Source organism: Caretta caretta, chromosome 10, assembly GCF_965140235.1.
Source record: "Caretta caretta isolate rCarCar2 chromosome 10, rCarCar1.hap1, whole genome shotgun sequence".
Lineage (NCBI taxonomy): Eukaryota > Metazoa > Chordata > Testudines > Cheloniidae > Caretta > Caretta caretta.
In genome coordinates, this window is record NC_134215.1 from 14634619 (window position 1) to 14657161 (window position 22543).

General features: G+C 42.5%; 1 long non-coding RNA gene across 2 annotated transcripts in view; it reads right to left on the reverse strand.

Annotated features, from left to right (window-relative positions):
- Positions 1-4425: 4425 nt before the first annotated feature.
- Positions 4426-22543, reverse strand: part of LOC142073451 (uncharacterized) — a 251403-nt gene continuing 233285 nt past the window's right edge. For both annotated transcript variants that reach the window (XR_012670356.1, XR_012670355.1), the window contains exon 3: positions 4426-5290. This is a non-coding gene — a long non-coding RNA (uncharacterized LOC142073451). The remainder of the gene's footprint in view (positions 5291-22543) is intronic.

Genomic DNA, 22543 nt, shown 5'->3' on the forward strand with positions numbered 1-22543 from the left:
TGGAAGGGGGGGAAGTGGTAGACATGGTATATCTTCACTTTAGCAAATTTTTTGACAGTGTCTCACATGCCCTTCTCATGAACAAACCAGGGAAATACAACCTAGATGGAGCTACAATAAGGTGGGTGCAAAACTAGTTGGAAAACTGTTCCCGGAGAGTAGTGATCAATGATTCATAGTCATTCTGGAAGGGCATAATGAGTGGGGTCCCACAGGGATCAGTTCTGGGTCCAGTTTTGTTCAATATCTTCAATGATCTGGACAAACTAGAGAAATGGTCTGAGGGAATAAAAAGGATGAAATTTAATAAGGACAAATGCAAAGTATTCCACTTAGGAAGAAACAATCAGTTGCACACATACAAAATGGGAAAAGACTACCTAGGAAGGAGTACTGCGGAAAGGGATCTGGGAGTCATAGTGGATCACAAGCTAAATACACTGTTGACTCATAACACTGTTGCAAAAAAAGCGAACATCATTCTGGGATGTATTAGCAGGAGTGTTGTAAGCAAGACATGAGAAGTAATTCTTTCACTCCGCTCTGCACTGATTAGGTTTCAACTGGAGTCCTATGTCCAGTTCTGAGTGCCACATTTCAGGAAGGATGTGGACAAATTTGAGAGAGCCCAGAGAAGAGCGACAAAAATGAGTAAAGGTCTAGAAAACATGACCTATGATGGAAGATTGAAAAAATTGGGTTTGTTTAGTCTGGAGAAGAGAAGAGTGTGAGCGGACATGATAACAGTTTTCAAGTACATAAAAGATTGTTACAAGGAGGAGGGAGAAAAATTGTTCTTCTTAACCTCTGGTGATAGGACAAGAAGCAATGGCTTAAAATGCAGCAGGGGAGGTTTAGGTTGGACATTAGGAAAAAATTCCTGTCAGGGTGATTAAGCACTGGAATAAATAGCCAGTGCTTAAGAGAGAGGAAGAGATTGGGCATGGTTTCATAGCAAAGGGGTCCTGTTTAACTGTGGGACCAGCCCAGAGCAGGGAAGTAAGCTAGCACTGACCTGGAGCAGAGCGAGACTCCATGATTCAGGAAAGAAGCCATGATCTGCAAGAGAAAGAGTCTGAATCCAGCAGAGGGCTTTACACTAACTCCACAGAATTCTCCAGAGTGGTGATTTGTTTTCAAATCCTATGCACAGGCTATTTGTGTGTCTGTTTGTTGTCACTATCACGTGCCCCCTGAAGCGTTAACTAGAAACCCAGAGTGCACACATGGCTGGTGTTCTGGAAAGGTGGGGAGTCAGCACCATTCCTAGAGGCTTAGAGCAGCTGGATCACGTGGTCCCATTTCCATGAAGAGGTAACAGATAGAGCACCTCTGTCCCAGAGAAGTGCCAGAGAGTTCAAGGGAAGAGATAGTGTTGCAGCTTACTGAGACCCAGGGACGCTCAGAGGAGGTATGTCTGGCGTATTGGGATACAACACAACAATGTAGTGAGTGTTCAGCAGAGGGTGCTTTACTAGGGCTGTGTGGGTGACAAGCTAAGGGGCAGATCATACCTGCAAGTGAATAGACTATGCCTACTTGCGGCCCAACTGTGATGGGATCAGTCCCGCCGCTCTGCTGGGCACTAATTTGGAATCCTTCCCTGATGTTGTGCTGAGGGAGAACTTCTAGCAGATCTTGTCTTAAAGCTGTACTGATTCCCCAAGGGATAACATCCACATTTTTTTTAGTCCAACATAACCCCTCTGCTCACTGCTGCATGGGAGTGGCACCTCTTCCCAACTCAGATGGCAGCTTTTAGAGCCATGAATGTTTCATAAATAGTTTCCTCTCCTCCTGAAAATTATCAACCCACTTCTGCAACCTATTGAAAAAGGAATGTAAAAGAGACTTTGTTTTTAGAGCCATGTTTTCCACTCCTAAGCCGATCCTGAAAATATTTTAAATTCATAACTGCAATCACATTCTGAAATATTAATAAAAGACATCTGAAGTAATTTTAGCCACTCTTAATATTAAGAAAAGTTTTGAAATGGTTACTTGATGCCTATTAGACACTACACTAAATTAGAGAGAAAAGCTGGGTTTCGTAATATCTTTTAATGGATCCACCTTGTCTTTCTAATATCCTGGGACCCAAACGTGGCTACAACAACACTGCAAACGACGCTAAGTTGATACTTCCCAGGAGTTTGCTGCATTTCAAAACAAAACTCACAGACCATACTCAACTTTTTAAATATTTCTGCCAGACACAAGGGATTATTTATCCATACTTGCATGCAAATATCTCATGTTACTCTTTAAAAAGCTCTTTAAATAAAGCTTTTCAGGGAAATTGTGCCTGCTACTATTTATGGTCCTTGAAACTGGAACTATAAACCTCATCAGTTTCTTTTATTGATTTTAGACAAAATTGCAAATATAAATTACAGCGGCTGCAAATTAAATGATTTAATCATTGTGTTTGAAAGCAAATGCAATACTGTCAATAACACAACAAGAAGTGTGCAGAGCTGCCATATGACCTTGAGAAAGCAGAAACATTTCTGCAGGGAAGCCCCCAGCTACCAGGCTCGTTCCAGTAGCAATGGATTCCTCATGTATCCCTGACCAACGTACTCATCCAAGCAAATGGGAGTAATAAGAGCCTTAGACAGATGGTTTTACATGCAGCTCATGAACGTATAGCAAACTCATATAAAGTCACAGAACAAGCTGGGTGAAATATGCACTGCTCTGTACAGCTCTATACAGCTCTACAGAGAGATTGACTGTCCCACCAGTTTTCTTCTTTCATAGTCTCAGTAAAACACGTCGACCAAAGGGTCATGATTTAGAAGGGCAAATATAAATGAGTGTGCTTCTGGCAGGATACATTTCTAATGACGGGGCTTCTGTTTCACAAAGCAGTGTAATCATCACTTTTCTGCATGGCTGAGACTTAGACCCTGGTGCACAAAGGTATCTGTTTACCAGGTCATGAAATTGCATGTATACTAGCAGTGATCTTTGTTTTGCACCTGATGAAACTGTAAAACATTTCATTTTGCTGTCTACTGAGTTTTGAGAAAAGGACACTGATGGCAATAGGAATGCCACCCCCCCCCCCACAAAATCTCCACTTTTCCATGTATATCTTCGTGATCTGGGGGCACACACCCTTCCTTCTCTCAGGCTGTGCTACTTCTCTGTGTTACAGGTCCGTTAACATCTGGAGTGACTAATATTGTATCGAAAAGGAGTACTTTGGACATAGTCCATTATAGTTTTGTAAAAAGGGCGAACACAGGGATACTGGCTGTCACAATGGGCTCTACCCCCAAGGGATGGGAGGCCTTCTGGTGGAGGCTTTGCAGAGTGAGCCCTCTCCTCCACTCAGACTCCAGCAGTGGCTCCTGTCCCATGCAGCTGGCTGGGCTCAGCCCCCTGCTTTGGGCACTGTTATCTGGCTTCTGGCACATGGGGTCTCAGTGCTACTCATGTTTGGCCTAGCTCCCAACAGGGGTGGTTGTGGACAAATTTGAGTGAGTGACACTATGACCAGGTCATAATGCAACTCAGTGAAATTTGGTCCAGCTGCCCCCAACTTTCAGACTGATCCTTGATTAAATGATCTGGGTGAAAGTGGGCAGTGCATCTGGGATTTGGGACGGAATTGTTCTCTGCTGTAAATTACCCAAGCTAATGTGATGGTGGGTGGGAGGAGGGCACCCTCCCTGAGATCATTCTGCAGGGATTGTCTGGTGGGCACAGCAGCTGCAACAAAGGGTCCTACAATGGTTGTAGGTGGGCTTATGGCAGCACTAGTGATAAATTGCCCAGTTCAGGTTAAATGCCCTTTCATGGTGTACTTGGGCTACAAAGACTGATGTGTTTGCTATTAATGCTGCAACTTGATAGACAGGGGTCCCTGTAGTATAGAGAGTGAGGGAGGCAGAATTGGTCCTGTAGTAGGTGCTTGTCAAGGTTCCTCCCCCACTCTGAACTCTAGGGTACAGATGTGGGGACCTGCATGAAAAACCTCCTAAGCTTATCTTTACCAGCTTAGGTCAAAACTTCCCCAAGGTACAAAATATTCCACCCGTTGTCCTTGGACTGGCCGCTACCACCACCAAACTAATACTGGTTACTGGGGAAGAGCTGTTTGGACGCGTCCTTCCCCCCAAAATACTTCCCAAAACCTTGCACCCCACTTCCTGGACAAGGTTTGGTAAAAAGCCTCACCAATTTGCCTAGGTGACTACAGACCCAGACCCTTGGATCTTAAGAACAATGAACAATCCTCCCAACACTTGCACCCCCTCTCTCCTGGGAAATGTTGGATAAAAAACCTCACCAATTTGCATAGGTGACCACAGACCCAAACCCTTGGATCTGAGAACAATGAAAAAGCATTCAGTTTTCTTACAAGAAGACTTTTAATAAAAATAAAAGTAAATAGAAATAAAGAAATCCCCCCTGTAAAATCAGGATGGTAGATACCTTACAGGGTAATTAGATTCAAAGCATAGAGAACCCCTCTAGGCAAAACCTTAAGTTACAAAAAAGTTACACAGACAGAAATAGTTATTCTATTCAGCACAGTTCTTTTCTCAGCCATTTAAAGAAATCATAATCTAACACGTACCTAGCTAGATTACTTACTAAAAGTTCTAAGACTCCATTCCTGGTCTATCCCCAGCAAAGACAGAATATAGACAGACTGAGACCCTTTGTTTCTCTCCCTCCTCCCAGCTTTTGAAAGTATCTTGTCTCCTCATTGGTCATTTTGGTCAGGTGCCAGCGAGGTTACCTTTAGCTTCTTAACCCTTTACAGGTGAGAGGAGCTTTCCCCTGGCCAGGAGGATTTCAAAGGGGTTTACCCTTCCCTTTATATTTATGACAGTGCTGCATGAGAAGCTTATGGTAGCATGGGTCTTTAGAGGACCACGATCTCAAGGTGGGCATAGGCAATAGAACAAGGCCCTGAGATACATGGGGGATGAACCTGGATATCCTGCTGTGTCCTCAGCCTCCATGTGGTTCCTGGGCTGTATTCCTCTCCTCCAAGGCCTGGAAATCTTCTTCTGTGAGAGAAGAAAGCTGCTAACCTGAGTTCAGATCCAAAGAGTTTTCCATGGTGAAGGGGAAAACCCAGCCCTTGGATTCACATCCACGAACACAGCCATGCAGGGAAAGGTGCAGGGAAACAAATGGTGAAAGTCCCATTGAGCATGGTGAAGTATTTCAGAAAGTCCTTCAGAGTTTAATTACTCTCTTTGCAGTGAGCAATGCCAAAGGCAAAAGGAATCTTTTCCAGGACAACAGAATGTTACTATTTATGGACCTGCAGGAGAAACAGAGCTGAAGTAATTAGATACACAAAGGTTTTAATAAATGAATTTAATTATTGCTAGAGGTACCAGATTGGAAGCCCTGGAGATAGAAAGCTCTTTTTGTCTGCAAAGCACATACAACCTGGGTGAGAAGAGTAAAAACCTTCCTACCAGTACGACTTATTGTGACTTGCAAAGACCACTAATAAGGGTATTCGATTCACATCCACTCAGTTCTTGGTCTTTGCTGAGACTGCCAATGATGGGGCTGAGCTGTCTACACTGCAATAAAATACCTGTGGCTGGCCTGGGTCCGCTGACTCAGGCTCACAGGACTTGGGTTGTTGGGCTATAAAATTGCAGTGCAGATGTCCAGGCTTGGGCTGGAGCCTGCGGTCTTAGACCTTCCATTTCTTCCCTCTGCCCCCACTATGGGATCCCAGATCCCTGGCTTCAGTCTGAGCCCAAACTCCCAGTAGCTCCAATGGACTTTGGATCAGGCTGTCTAGAGGAGCCAATTACCAACCCCCTCAGACACCTCAGGCCCTATAACTTTGGTGATTTTGTCATTCATTTACCTCAAGTCATTTTGGTTAATTTCCTTAATGGCCTGTTTGGAAACAGCAACCGCTTTATTTATCTTGGGCTTTATCAGGCTCCACAGCTGTGGGGCCCATGAGGCACCGAGTGCTGGGAAGCTGAGCAGCTGCAGAGTCTGTCCCTGACATGGAAGTCAGGCGGTGTTTTAGAAAGAAAGGCTGAGGAAATGAAATGCTAGCAGCATTCCACCGCTCACCCCCATTCACACGGCACGCTCCATCGCTCTTGCAGCTGTGGAGAGTGTGACTCCTCCTGCCAAATATGCAGAGCAGGCTATTGGGTTTCCAGCACAAAATCCCATTGTAAGGAGGGAGGGAGAAATCTGGTCTTGACATTCCACCACATGTGCTCTGGAAACTTTAAATTCTTGTTCCCACAATCATCCCAGGCTTGGCTTGTCCCAGAGCTGAGGTTTAATACCTTCCAATGGCCTCCATTTCCTGGTGTAGCACAGAAACCAATGGATCTTCTCAACCTATTAGAGCCCTGTATTGAGTACATTAAGTCACAAGCAACACTTCTTTTTTTTTAGCTTGGTCAGAGAGTCGATATGATGAGTATTCAAAGCCTACAGTTAGTAATTCCACAATCAGAGCTTTAAGGTGGTATGAACCATGGGTGATTCTAAAGAGCTGTAACTCTGAAGGAGACATGACATGAATTACTGAATTTCCATAATTCTCCAGCTCTTCAGGTATTTTCACTGAAGAATATATTCAAATATGGTAATTTGTGCCTAATTAGGCAAATTAAAATGCCAAAAGATGAGAGTTGAATGGGTTTTTAAATGTCTGCTCTCACTGGGTACCTGGGGCTAGCACACAAATCCACTGGCTCATCGGGTCACCGGATCCACCAAATTGCCTAGGTTTACAAAAAGTCACCTCCCATTAGCATTCTGTACCACTGCCTCAGCATATAGCACAGGAAAGAAAGAGTCAAGTTTGGGGGAAATTGCGAGGTGGCAAACAATGTGTTCAAAGCATTTGCTGTGGATGTTCTCAGGTTGCCTTCCCTATTCTCTGTGGCCACTCACTAAGCTGCTGACATGTGGGCTGCCCAGACAGCTAGCAACACCATGTTTTCAGCTGTGCCTATCTGGCATACAGCTGCCTGACTATGTGTTTGCTGATTTACTTTTTGCTCACTCAACAACTAGGGTTTGGTTTGGTTTGGTGGGGACACTCAGCCACTGTTTCAAGGAGACAAAGGAAGATTTGTTCATAGCCACCAACAAAGATGATAAGAATAAAGCTTATCCAGGTGTGCTTGACTCAGGATCACTACCTACATTGGGGTCCACAAAGACACAACTTAGCTAATACTCTTTGAATCCACTATTGGCTTCTTCACTGCTCACCAACAAAGACTCCTTGGATTGCAAGTAGATATTGATGGCATCACTTGCTGTAAATTCTTTAGTTCTTATTGGTGCTAGAACTCTTGCCCTTGCTTTATAGTGGGGTGTGAGGTTGGACAGTGAGGCCTTGGTGTTTAGCCGTCCTGTGACTGACACTATAGGCTGCGAGTGAGCATTAACACTTGTTGGTATTCTCACAGAAGGAACCCCAGTGATCCGGCATGGAGCACCGATAATTGTGGTGGCAGCTTTTTACCCTGCTTTTATTGAGCAACCAGACAAATGTGACTGTGTACAAGAATCAAAGGTGTGGCCATTGCTGACGTGCTCCTTTATGAGCTCCTGTCTAACATTCTGCCTGATGTTTTTCAGAGCAATCGTTACCATGGACGGCACGCTGGAGAGATTACATTTCACTGACTGGCTCTGAGCAGTTAGAACGCCTACTGCCGGTCGCATTAGAAGCTTATTACCAAGGCAGCATTTTGTGTGCGTGGTTGCATTGTAAGAGAGAGATAAGGTACAGTGTGCCTCAAACTGGTTATTGTTAAACCATATGGTATTGGGACCAAGTAATGATGGTGTGTTGAAAGTCTAGTGCATAATGGTTGTAACTAATAGCTGCAATGTACAGTGTGGTAAATACAGGGGAGAGATCAAGAGGTTGCTGAGCACATATGAAATGGCAAGTAATTGAGGGAGAAGTACAGAGTGACGCAAAAGCCTTTACCAGACCCCAGTCTGTTCTGTAAGCTGATGCACTTCCTAACAGGAATATAACACATAGAAACTATCTCTGTTTATTTGGGAGTATGGAGAAGTTCACATTCAGCTTAGGTGTAGTCCATCCAATAACCCCAGGGCTATGTTTCCAGGGACTGCTACAGCTTCTGCCATCAGCTGAGATACAATGACTCACATAGCTTCCTGCCATGCACGGAAAAGAAATTTGTGCCCAAACCTCCCTGACAGCAGCACTATGGAAGTTTCTGACACCACTACAGCTAGTGAGCAATGCAAATCACTAGCAACTCAGTGAAGAAAGGATATGGGGATGGTGCTGTCTAACCACCGCTGTGCAGAGCTTTTTCCTTTAATATTTTCACCTCTGGTGGAAACATTACATCTTACCCTTATCTCTTCACCTTCCTTCTCCCTCTGGGAACCTTCATTGCTAGCTTTAATGCTTCCTGCTATGCAGATGACACCTAACCCTATATCTCTCTTTTCTTACTCTTTGATGCTTGTATAACAATTCTATTTGCCTTTATTCTTTTAAGTTTTGCCTACATCATGAATTCCTACCTCTGAATGCTTGAAAGAATAAATTCTTCATTCCAGGGAGAACAAAAAAGAAGTGTTTTTTGTATCCAATGTCCTTGAATTTGCTATCACGTTTCCATTCAGACCTTAACTTTGTTCCTGAGGGCCAGATATCTTGAATTCATCCCCAGTCTCCAGTTCCACAACTCCATCTCTGCATACCTGCTTATCACAGCCTCTGAAATTTGACCAGAATTCATCATTACCTTTACCCCACAGCTTCCTGCGGAAGTCCTTAATCGTTGCCTATCTTGACTACTGCAGTTCCCCCACTTATGACCCACCCTGCTCTTTAGGGATTGCTGTGAATACAATACACTTTTGCTCCAAGAAGCTGGAGCATATCACGCCCCCATCCTCTCTTGCTTGGCTTCTACATAAAACAGTTACAAAGTGCCATCTTCCTGGTTATCAGAGCTTTGTATGGGCTTGCTCACATCTACCTTGGATGCAGGAATGGGTAGGTAGGTAGGAATGAGATCAAATACCATGACATTGAGTACCTAGGTGTTCACTCTTCTTCAGTCATGTCCTCTTCTCTTTCCCCAACCCTATGACAGGCCAGAGGGAGAGGTCACTCCTTTGAATCGCCATCCCCATTTATCTCTACCTTATTCCATTTCCCCTCTACCAAGCCGCTGAATCATCTTCTCTATAAACCTTGCTTTGGGGTATGACCGCCAGGTCTTCTCTTGATGGATTGGGCAGACAGCCCAAACTACCTGCCTTGCCAAGAGCTGAATGGCTGGGGAAGAAGGGCAGACAGGTGGGAATACATGAATTCTTACCCAGAAGAAAGTACCCCCTCCCTCACTTTATGTAGAAGAACCTGAACTTCTCACCTTCACAGACTTTCTAAAGAAATAACACCCTTGTGCATGTATAATATACAGGAAATGCACAGCTCTTCATGGGCAAGAGGAGGTGTTTGATGTGTGTGATTGAAGGAGGGTTTTTTAATGACAGAATGAAGCATGATTAATAATGTTGGTGGGGAAAACTGTGATTTGCACAATTTCCTCCCTGCTCTTTTGAAATCTCCAACATGAAGAAATGCCTCTTAGAACCATCTTAAAACAAATTCAGTAATAATGCATGTCTGCTACCATTCTGCCAAACCAGCCTGTTTAAAGATCAATCTGTAATGGGAAGCAGTTTAACCCCATTTACTTTCTTACTGTCAGTGGTATCAGAGCGATCACTTATAACCTTGCACGTTAAGTAAAGCAGTTAATTGCACCACTGTATCAGGTTTAGACATAAAAAAACAGAATTAATAGTAGGTTTAAAGAAAAGGCTTAAAATAGGAGATTTGAATGCTGTAAAAAGGGTCAGCGTCAGTTAATGCTGTCTTATAAATATCAAGCAAGGTTAATATTTGGCTTAAAGAGAAGACTAGGAATGGTTTTATTGATTAGAATTATCCATATCTACAGGCTTTTGCCACAGACCCTCTACCTTCTGCATAAGTCTATATCCACCCAATGTGGCAGCTTAAGTCATTGATGATAGATGGGTTTCTCAGATAAGCTGTCTACCTGAGGTTTTTCTAAGGGACTGTCACCGAGATATCTAAGCACCATGCAACAATTAGAGAGAGTATGTAGCATGCCCTAAATAGCAGTATTTTCACAACCTCCTTTATTTGTAACGTGTCGGTGTGGATGTTTGTTTTTTTTCCTTCTTGCCTTCCACTTCTCCCTTCCCCAGCATCCCAATTTGTAGGGTGGTCCTATGAAGATAGCATTACTGGCTCAAGGCCTTACCGAAGAAGGTGGGACTTGCATTTAGATGTGAAGGTCATAGAGTCAGATGAAGTCTGACGGCATCTGTAATGTTTTCCACTATTGGGCTGCTGCCACTGAAAATGCTCCAACCGACATCAAGGCCCTGTGGTATCAAGCACTGTATCAACTCATAGTCAGAATGGCTCCTTGCCCTCAAAGAGCTCACAGTCTAAACTGATAAGACAGACAAAGGGTAGGAGACAGAAAGGATTATTATCTCCATTTTAGAGACGGGAAACGGAGGCACCGAGAAATGAAGTGATTTGCCCAAGATCAAATAGACAGAGGCAGGATGTGAACCTAGGTCTTTTGAATCCATGTTCAGTTCTTCTCCTAAATTTGTATTTTAAATACAACTACACAGCCCTATTTCTTTTGTATTTTTGCCTTCCTTGGGTATCTAAATATTAGCTACATAAAATATGTAAATTGAAAAAAATGCATATTGTCATCTTTTATATATACACACACACACCATATCTAGGTGAAGATTTTGATATTCAAGCTTCTGATGCCTGGAATCGTTGTCAATTATATGTGATATTATATATGGTTTGCACCAGATTTGCCAGTATAAACCTAGTGCAATCTTCTTCTTTCACTTTTTAAAAAAATTCTCTGATTTACAGATTTTAACCAAGATCACACTGACCATTTGGAAATACCTTAATTTAGAAATAAAACAACCCTAATACTATTAGTCTCTAAGATCATATTAAAGCTTCCATTCACACCTGCAATTTACTGGATATACAAGACTATAACTTAGAGCTAACAAACGATCCTCTGACAGTCAAAAATATTTGAACTGAGGAGGTTTTGAAATTTTCCTTTTTATGAGCACTGAAGTTCTAAGTGACTAGAGATGGTCAGAAAATGGAATTTCTAGACCACAAGAAATTCTGACATTTGAGAACTTTTTGTTCTCCTGAATCAGGACGAAAAGTCCAAATTTCAAAATTTACCTCGAAGCAGAAATTCCAAAATCTTGTGTTGAAGACACTTCAAAACAATTTTAGTGAAACATTTTGTTTAATGTTGAAACCTTAAAATATAACATAGTATATTACCAGTGAAATATAGAAATATAATGTATTAAAATTAATTAAAAGGTTTTAAAGTAAATTAAAAATCAAAATATAACAAAGTGATAAAGTCAGAACAAAATGGAACAAGGTCAAAACAAAACATTCAATTTAGAGTCAAGTAGTTTTGAAAAATTTTCATTGAACAGTTTGTCTGAGTCAGTACATTCCCCAAAACAATCCCATTGCAATGGAACAGTATTTTTGAACAGCAAACTGTCTGATAAAATTCTTTTGCATCAACCCTATTGCCCGGGTTCTATTTCCATCTGTCCTTAGCTCCTTTTGGCCATTGTTAACCATTGTGTGCCTCAGGTCATCCAGCTGTAAAATGATGCTAAACCAGGACTCACAGCCATGTTCTAATGTGTTCTGAGATTTTATGAAGGTGCAATAGGAGAACAAATTGTTACTAATTACAAGTTACTAATTACCATTTTTTATTTATTATTGTGGGATCACTTGGAGCTGTATTTTCATGGTCCTTTTACAGCCACGCAGGAGAATAAGAGGGAGTAAGGAACCCTTTGCTCTCCCACTCAGCCCTGCTCAGATGACTCTGGCTGTGGTTGGGAGAACAAGAACTACTCATATGATACTCTCTGTGGTGTGCAACAGGATGGAGATGAGGCAGACGGGGGAGGGAGGTGGGCAGAAAGTAAGAGGAGACCCAGCTTTGCCCGCCCTAACAGGTCGAAGTACCTGGCTTGGTACACAAGGAGGAGTAAGCTTTTCCATGAAAAAGAGTGAGGTAAGTTAAGGCCAGATGGTGCCTAATTCTAATGAAATTCAGTGGGGGACTGAGGTGGGATTCACTGAGTCGGACAGAAGCTGCAATGTCAGCATTTCTGTGCTTAACTTTTAGGTGCCCTTCTGCCTAGAAGGATCCACAGCCTTTAGTTAAGTGCTCAGGCTCCCCATACAATGCCCAATGCCTAAAAAAGGGATTCACAAAAGCCAGCATGCTGAGCAAGGAGCCATCTAAAGTAGCCTATAGGACATGCTGAGGAGAGAGATGTGGCCTAAGCCCTGGCCCTCAAAAGGACTTAGATGCCTTGGGATTCACAGGCTGCAACCCTCTCCTGGAGTTCAGAGGTCAGCCATTTTTGGACAAAAGCTAAGGAGGATGTGTCAGCATCCTGCTCTAGAATCTTTAGCCTAGAGGTCAAAGCACTCATCCACAATGGGGTGACCTGGGTTAAAATACCCACCCTGCCTGATGTGGAACAGGGAACTCGAACTTCTCTCCAACCTCCAGGGAGAGAGCCCTAGCCTTTGGGCTATGGGATAGTTTGGAGTGGGTCTCTCTCTCTCAATCTCTTCTATGGAAGTGGTGCCACTGGGTCTAAATAATTAAACTCACTGTGCCCAAAAGAGAGTGAGGGTGACTCCATAGCCCAATTGAACATTCCTCTGCAAGATGGAAGACGTAGTTTCCAGTCCCCCAGCTCCACTCAGGAGAGACTGAGAAAGACCCACCCCAGAACACTAGAACCTGCTTCTTTTGGGTGGGTTTAGGTATGCTTTTAGCATGCCTCCTGGATCAGGCCCCAAAGGCAAGAGCCTGGTTGTGAATCCCACTGGGGCTTAGGCGCCAAGCTGTTGAGTGGGGTCAAGACTGAGACGACTCTGCGCGTGTCCAGCCACTGACATTTAGATGCCTTGGGGATTTCAAAAGTGGAAACTCAGGTGCCTAGGGACTACAGGCACATACAAGGTTAGGCAGCAGCTGAGCAGGGGTTCTGTGAATACTCGTGGCACCTAATGTTGAACTTCAGCACCTAAAAGTGGCAGCTAGGCATACAGGCCCAGATCCACAAAGGTCAATGGAAGTTAGGAGCCTAAATACCTTTGAGGATCTGGGCCTAAACCCCCTTTTGTGAATCCCAGACTAGGTGCTTATCTGCATCTTTAGACACCTAAATACCTTTGTAAAGCCAGCCTTAAGTGGCTAAATCATTTTTGAAAATGAGAGTTTGGCTCCTAAGGAACTTAGCTGCTTTTGAAAATGTTACCCTCTGTATATTCAATTCTGTATTTCTACTGAGTCTGCAAACCAAGATACATCATTGCCTGTTATTATGGATTTTATTTTTATGGTGTGAACACCTGTCTACTATGAACTGGGCTACATCCATCAGCTGGTTTTACAAATGCTACCAAACAGCTTCATTTCTTTCCCTTACAAATAATGGATACATTAAAACCACGAGTGACTTTTATTAATTCAGGAGAAGTGCTGGTGCTTATCTCCTTCTGGGAAAAAGCTCCTGCCCTCTTTGGGAACTCTCTGTATATTGATTTTGATGCTTTACTGAAGCATAATATGTGCCTAAAAGGAAGATTTTCCTCAGATGACATTCAGTAGCTTACAAGGAAGTGAAGAAATAAAACAGCAGTAAGAGAAAAGAATCAACTAGTGAAGAAAGCAATTTAGATGGTGTAATTTCTCTCCAAAATGTAAAGAGATATTCAGGGAAATATATGAATGTGCATTTTCCTAAAGATATACAATATTCTATCACCTCTTTTCCCAAACAAATTCAAACCACTGTATAACAGAATCTGTCCTTTCACATTTTTCAGTGCAAATGAGGGCGATGACTTTTAATTGTGTATTCTTCATTTGGATCGCTATCTTCTGCTTCATCCCCTGCCTCCATAGCAGGATGGAAGTTCAGTCTCAGCTGCGGCCATTCAATCCTCCTCTTCTCCGCTTAGACTGCCACTGAGGGCACCAATTGTTACAATGTTGGATGCCTGCCTGTTAGACCAACCACTCATTTTGATATGTCCTGGACCTTTAAATGCTCAGAGGGCTCTGTGCTCTCCCTGTTTCTCCAGTGTTTCCCAGAATAAAAGCCTCATTTTCCTCTTAGTTTCTGTTTTGCAGCCAGAACAATAAAGCATCGCCGCATTCAGCCGTGTGTCCATTACCTTCCTTTTGCCTCTGTGTGGCTAGCTCCTTCTCCACTGGCTCCAGAAATATAACACATTCCAGAAAGGCTAGCAGACAGGCATTGCTTTTGGGGAGCACCAGCTCGGGCTGGACCCATCATAGTGATCTAGAATGATCATTTCCATTCCCTGAGCTATTCAATCCTACCCTGGTCTAGGATCTTTAAACCAGCGTAAACTTTCGTAAATGCTGTCCCCATACACATTCATCACATCCAGGAATGTACTTGACACACAAACTGGACATTTTGAGGGCTATTGCACACTGCACACTTTCAAAGATGGCTTTGAATCAGCATAAGGTTCTGTAATTGTCAAAACTGTAAAAAAAAAAAAAAATCTAGGGCCAGGTGTAAATGAGAACAGAATTTGAGCAGCTAATGTTCAATCTATTCATAAACTCACTCTGGTCGATATGGGAGATGGGTTTTCACAGCATCTATCTATTCATCTTTGCTGTCCAAAGTGACAGATCATGATCCTGAATCCCTAATTCGTATGAATGGTCTTTACTCAACCAAGTAGCTCCATTGAAGCCAATAGGATTGATCACATAAGCAATATCTGTGTAGGATTAGCTACTTAATACTAACAGTTATAGTGCAAAACAGTTAGCAATAATGGCTAGTTCAAAACCTGGTCATATTCTTGCTTATACACTTTGAGCTTTCTCTTTCCTCCCTCTATGCAGCTGTTTTCTCACTTTACAGAATATCCTGGGGGGGGAACAGATCTAATGTACTCTGGCTATGTTTATATATTTTCTTTCTGGCCTTGTTAATTATCCATGAAGGTTCAGGAAATAATCAGATGCTTAGAATGCTTCTGCAGATAATCAAACCTTTAACAAATACCCCAAAACATAACAGCCCTTCCTCTACTTTAGGTGGAGGGCGGGGGAGAGGGGGGAGAAATGCCAGAAAGCTTTAAGAGCATTTTACTCAGGAAATCATGTCTTTTCCCATTTTCCAGCTGACACATTGCATTGCAATTCTGTCACAGTGCATTACCTTTGTGATGTGATGTAATGCAACATTGCTGATGCAACCCAATCTGATGTGTCTAATGTGATACATCAGGTACAATATTTCGGAAGATTTTTTTGAAAACAACTACCAGAGAAGAGACTTTTTTCTTCTTCTTTCCAAATTAAAAAGCCTTCTCAAAGAATTGTGTCAACTGGTGCTAATTGCATTTTCATGGATAATTAGCAAATAGAATTAAATATGAAAAAAGGTTTGGTATTTTGCTACTTAGATGTTAAACAAGAACAAAGAATATGAGATCTGATATGGGGATATCTAACTGGCTTCCCCAAGATGCACACAGCTTAACTGAGTAGATTTTATTTGTTGTGTCTGATCCTACTATCGTTGATTTAGAAAGAACTGGATTGGAGCCCAGTGTTTGCATTTTTTTTATGAGCCTGAACCATAGTGATGCTCTGATGGAGAAAAATAGTAAAATCACACATGTGTCTGCAGAAATATTGGAAGTCACAAAGCATCACTGGATAGGAATCCTGGCTAGTCCGGAGGGCACTGTGCAGCAGAATTAGAGGATGGCTGGCAGCCTGTTCTGCTAATCACTGACATTCCCTGCAGTGGAACCAATATTGCTGAAGAACATAATCAAGTATCAGATATCTCTAGCAGGAAAACCCTTAGAGAATCGGTCTACAAAGCAGCCCCAGTTCATAGAATAAGCTCCAATAGCATCAGGAGTGCCATTTAATAAGTTATAATTTGGGTTGCTCTTTTCTTTTATGATTCTATGCTCACTGGGCCAAATTATACCCACCAATAGGGCTGGATGGGTGTAAGGGGGGACTGAATTTGGTTAACTCTCTCATCAGCCTCTCTCTGGATTATAGCCCCACTATCTGTGAATAAACTCTTTCACTTCTCTCAGTTAATGCTGCACATACCTGCACTATGTTGTTTGCAATCAGAAGGCTTCACGTCCAGTTCCCACTGGGGTTAATGAAAGTCTTTTAATTGATTTCAGTGGGCTTTGGATCAGGCCCAGAGAGCTTGAGGTCCCACTTACTTTCTCCTCCCAAGCACATGAGAGAGAAAAGAAGGTTTCTTTCAGGTTAATCATTGTGCATTAACATTAAATTCATTATTGCCTACAGTACAGCTGCACTTGGGTCTCATGTTTCCAAAACTAACCGCAGATACAGAGAAGCACTAGACTTTTGTATATGAAAGAACTTAGCTTTTTCACCCGTGTCATGATGACCAGATGAACAATAACCATTTCTTTCTTACACAGTGCAATTTTGAAACTTTCTGGAAGTGATTTTTTTGTCAGCAAAAGCAATTTCAGTTAAGCTGAATGAAGTGACAGTAAATTCCACATCTCACAATGAAAGGCAGGCAGTTAATGTTGAAGGTCCCGTTCTGCTTGCTGCATCACTTGATGATAGTCAATGTAATATAAACTTGCGTCCCTTTATCACTGTCAGTCCCTGGAGAGAACCTCTATATTTGAATAATACATATCCCAGAAATATAGTCAACCACGCCACTGCTTTGGGTGCCAAATTGAGAAACCTTGGGATGCCCATTGATTTCAATGGGCTTTGGATTAATGACTCTAAATCTTTGGAAAAAAGTGAGTTTTAAAGAGGGATTTGATGGTAGAAGGGGGTGGAAGCATGGCTGCCTGCTTTGAGGAGACAGTCCAGCATGTAAGGGACCACATTTTACTCTTCCAGATCTTGCTTTCCTTCTCATCCACCCCATGTTCCTCTGACCAAACACCACTTCAGTGATCTTGTTGATTTCACTTAGCTTCTCTGGTTGTGTATGGATCAGAGTAGTGTGGGAGTGGGGCAAAGGCAAAGGGTATGTCTACACTGCAGTAAAACACTCATGGCTGTGTCAGCTGACATGGGCTTGAGCTGCAGGGCAATGTAGACATCTGGGCTTGGGCTGGAGTTTGGGGTCTGGAACCCCACAAGGGGAGAAGATCCCAAAGCCCAGACTCCAGCCCGGGCCTGAACATCTACACTGCGATTTTACAGCCCCACAGCCAGATCCCACATCAGCTGACCCAGGCCAGCCACGGGCGTTGCATTGCAGCGTAGACATACCCTACATGTCAGTCCACTTCACACACTGCTGATACTAATTTTTCAAGTGTAAAATGTGTAAAATGTAATTCAAGTCTTCATAAAAAGCCATTTGCTCCTGAGTCTCAGAATTCTCACACCAAGTTTGAAGTGTGAAATCCAGTTGAAATAAAGACGCTTTATACTCTGGGTCTGACGATCTTGCAAGAGCCTTCAGCATACTTTAACTCTCAGACTTAATCGTATCTCTAATAGCATCTCAGCAGTTTTGTCTCTGCCCTCCAAAGGGCTGGCAGAATGTCTTTTATCTCTAACGACAAGATTTTCAAAAGCAGGCACACACCTGATCTACACACAGACACATACATTAGGAATTTGTGTGCACACGCTGGGCAAATATAATTACAGGCTCACATCTGCATTTGCCTAATTTTGAATATCTAGCCCTAACTGCACATCGCATGTGTAAATGAGTCTCTGCAATCTGCATAATCCAGAAACTCATTCTGAAGGAATTTTATCAAGACTGCCAGAGTCAGCACTTATTTAGGATATTGTAAGCATCTATCTACAACTGTTGTTTCTTGAAGAGTTATTTGTATTTCTTAGGAGTAGTGTGTCCTGCATAAATGTTTGTCTGTAATGCTGTCCAGTCTTAACAACACTATTCTTGATACTTCACACTGGCATATATCATTGTTGAAAGACGTAGGAGTTGTTCTTTTTTGATTTATTTATCACCTAGCATATATGAGATTTCTTTACTTTTGAGGAAGCTTGTATTTAAAGTGAACTTTTACTGAAGGTATCATAAATATAAAGGGAAGGGTAAACCCCTTTGAAATTCCTCCTGGCCAGGGGAAAGCTCCTCTCACCTGTAAAGGGTTAAGAAGCTAAAGGTAACCTCGCTGGCACCTGACCAAAATGACCAATGAGGAGACAAGATACTTTCAAAAGCTGGGAGGAGGGAGAGAAACAAAGGGTCTGTGTGTCTGTCTATATTCTGTCTTTGCAGGGGATAGACCAGGAATGGAGTCTTAGAATTTTTAGTAAGTAATCTAGCTAGGTACGTGCTAGATTATGATTTCTTTAAATGGCTGAGAAAAGAACTGTGCTGAATAGAATAACTATTTCTGTCTGTGTATCTTTTTTGTAACTTAAGGTTTTGCCTAGAGGGGTTCTCTATGTTTTGAATCTAATTACCCTGTAAGGTATCTACCATCCTGATTTTACAGGGGGGATTTCTTTATTTCTATTTAGGCAGATCTCGTGTTTTATGCACAAACTCATAACACTGTATCTTGTGAAATCAGCCATCCTACTTAAGGAGCATGATCCAGCTCAATTTCTTTCTCTAAAAAGCAAATTTATCTTATCATTTTATTTTACTGGCAGAAATTTTTGTGTGGTAATCTGCTTTCTAATTATATTTTATTATATCTCCAAATGCAAGATTGGGAAATGTTTCCTACCTATATTAATGCTATACTATGTTCCTGGGAGGGAAAAACATCTCTCTTCAACTCATGGATTTCTTTAGCAGAAGTTCATTGGCATCAGAGTTAATTATCAGTTCTAATATCAGATAACAGCACCACCTTCTGCCAACGAAGTAACAGTTTCTATCTCTTTTCTTTTGAAAATGATTAGATTCATTCTCTTTTTACTTTGATAGCTTTGTCAAATATTTCTGATGTAAAGGACACAATTTAGACCAACACTCTAGAGAATGTAATTTAAAGCACCCCAAACTGACCAGAATAAATATAGGTGAACCTACCGGTAATTAACAAAATACACAGGAGTTGGCATACAAAAACACAACAAAACCAAAATAATTGCACATTAAAGTCCTGATTCAGCAAAACACTTAAGCATGTGCTTAGATCCTTTAAGCATGATTTAGTGCTTTGCGGAATCAGGACCTTAAAGTGTCATGATAAGATCATGGGTACAATTTTCAAAAGTGCCTAAATCTTATTTTCAAAAGTGACTTGGACATTTAGTTGGCTACTAAGGCCCAGATACTCAAAGGAATTTAGACACCTAGCCCCCATTGACTTCAATACCTTTGAGGACCTGTGCCTTTGTAGCTATCCAAATGCCCAAGTCACTTTTGAAAATAGGATCTGGGCTCCTAAGTCACTTAGGCATTTAAAATAAAATTACTCCTTAACAAGAGGAGAATGAAAAAAATGAAAATGTATTAGGAATCCTAACAGAAAGAAAAAGTACAATCGGCCTTACTCTGATCTCACTTATGCCAGTGTAAATTAACTCCGATGTATACTGGCTAAAAGTGAGAGGAGAATGAAGTCCACAGATTATGGCACTATGTTCTATATTTTCTTTGATCCATATTGTGGCTGGCCTTGTGCACATTTGCAACAAGGGAAGTAGTTGCAAGGAGCCCACCTTCTCCTGTAGCTGTGTTGGGGGCAACCAAGTTCCTGATAGCAAAGGGGACTGTTATACTGCCAGAGAAGAGGGGAGGGGGTGAAGTTAGGTCATTCTCCACGCCCCCCCCCCCCCCCCGCACATACACTCATACACACACTTCTGCATCACCTGTGAGCTACAGGGAGTGCCCACATTATGCTTCCAAAAAGAGGTCTAGGTAACGACCTTTGAGCATGCTCCCCCTCGCACCTTCAAACGAAGCCCACATGCTCTGTAGACAGAATGCCTCTGGGAACTGCCACATGCAAACCTGTAAAACCCAGGGCCCAAGCTGCAAATGTGTTGTCAAAACATGGTATCCAAATCTCCCAGTGTTTTGTTTGCAAAGAGCTTGTATATAGGTGCCCAAGTATCCACTGTAGGTATTTAATGCCAATTTGGGAACCCAAACGCAGCATTGCAACATCCGGTGAAGGCACTAGCATTCATATACTGTGCTCCCAGTATTAAAGGTTTTCAAATCCACAGGAAGCTTTAATAGGAATGTTACTTTATGCACTAAACATGCCAGAAGTACCAAGTGATACAATGAGCCAGCGTGGAATATATTTCATTCACCATTTTGAAAGCAATACTCAGTGTATTCCTATGAGAAAAGGAGTACTTGTGGCACCTTAGAGACTAACCAATTTATTTGAGCATGAGCTTTCGTGAGCTACAGCTCACTTCATCAGATGTATACCGTGGAAAATGCAGCAGACTTTATATACACACAGAGAATATGAAACAATACCTCCTCCCACCCCACTGTCCTGCTGGTAATAGCTTATCTAAAGTGATCAACAGGTGGGCCATTTCCAGCACAAATCCAGGTTTTCTCACCCTCCACCCCCCCACACAAATTCACTCTCCTGCTGGTGCTAGCCCATTCAAAGTGACAACTCTTTACATAATCAAGTCGGGCTATTTCCTGCATAGATCCAGGTTTTCTCACATCCCCCCCACCCCCATACACACACAAACTCACTCTCCTGCTGGTAATAGCTCATCTAAACTGACCACTCTCCAAGTTTAAATCCAAGTTAAACCAGAACATCTGGGGGGGGGGGTAGGAAAAAACAAGAGGAAACAGGCTACCTTGCATAATGACTTAGCCACTCCCAGTCTCTATTTAAGCCTAAATTAATAGTATCCAATTTGCAAATGAATTCCAATTCAGCAGTTTCTCGCTGGAGTCTGGATTTGAAGTTTTTTTGTTTTAAGATAGCGACCTTCATGTCTGTGATTGCGTGACCAGAGAGATTGAAGTGTTCTCCGACTGGTTTATGAATGTTATAATTCTTGACATCTGATTTGTGTTCATTTATTCTTTTACGTAGAGACTGTCCAGTTTGACCAATGTACATGGCAGAGGGGCATTGCTGGCACATGATGGCATATATCACATTGGTGGATGTGCAGGTGAACGAGCCTCTGATAGTGTGGCTGATGTTATTAGGCCCTGTGATGGTGTCCCCTGAATAGATATGTGGGCACAATTGGCAACGGGCTTTGTTGCAAGGATAAGTTCCTGGGTTAGTGGTTCTGTTGTGTGGTATGTGGTTGTTGGTGAGTATTTGCTTCAGGTTGCGGGGCTGTCTGTAGGCAAGGACTGGCCTGTCTCCCAAGACTTGTGAGAGTGTTGGGTCATCCTTTAGGGTAGGTTGTAGATCCTTAATAATGCGTTGGAGGGGTTTTAGTTGGGGGCTGAAGGTGACCGCTAGTGGCGTTCTGTTATTTTCTTTGTTAGGCCTGTCCTGTAGTAGGTAACTTCTGGGAACTCTTCTGGCTCTATCAATCTGTTTCTTTACTTCTGCAGGTGGGTATTGTAGTTGTAAGAAAGCTTGACAGAGATCTTGTAGGTGTTTGTCTCTGTCTGAGGGGTTGGAGCAAATGCGGTTGTATCGCAGAGCTTGGCTGTAGACGATGGATCGTGTGGTGTGGTCGTGGCTGGATTTTACTAAAACTAGACAAGCCATTTACAACGCACACTTTGCTTCTCTACAAAAGAAAAAGGACACTAAACTTTCTAAACTACTACATGCTACAAGGGGCCACAGCAATGGTTCCCTCACCCCACCTAGCAATATTGTTAACCTATCCAACTATACTCTCAGCCCAGCAGAAGCAGCTGTTCTATCTCGGGGCCTCTCCTTCTGCCCCTCCACCCCCACGAACATGATACAGTTCTGTGGTGACCTAGAATCCTATTTTCGACGTCTCCGTCTCAAGGAATATTTCCAAAATACCTCTGAACAACATACTAACCCACAGAGGTCTCCCTGCCAACACTACAGAAAGAGGGATTCTAGATGGACTCCTCCTGAAGGTCGAAACAGCAGACTGGACTTCTACATAGAGTGCTTCCGCCGACGTGCACGGGCTGAAATTGTGGAAAAGCAGCATCACTTGCCCCATAACCTCAGCTATGCGGAACGCAATGCCATCCACAGCCTCAGAAACAACTCTGACATCATAATCAAAAAGGCTGACAAAGGAGGTGCTGTTGTCATCATGAATAGGTCGGAATATGAACAAGAGGCTGCTCGGCAGCTCTCCAACACGAGTTTCTACAAGCCATTACCCTATGATCCCACTGAGAGTTACCAAAAGCAACTAAAGCATTTGCTCAA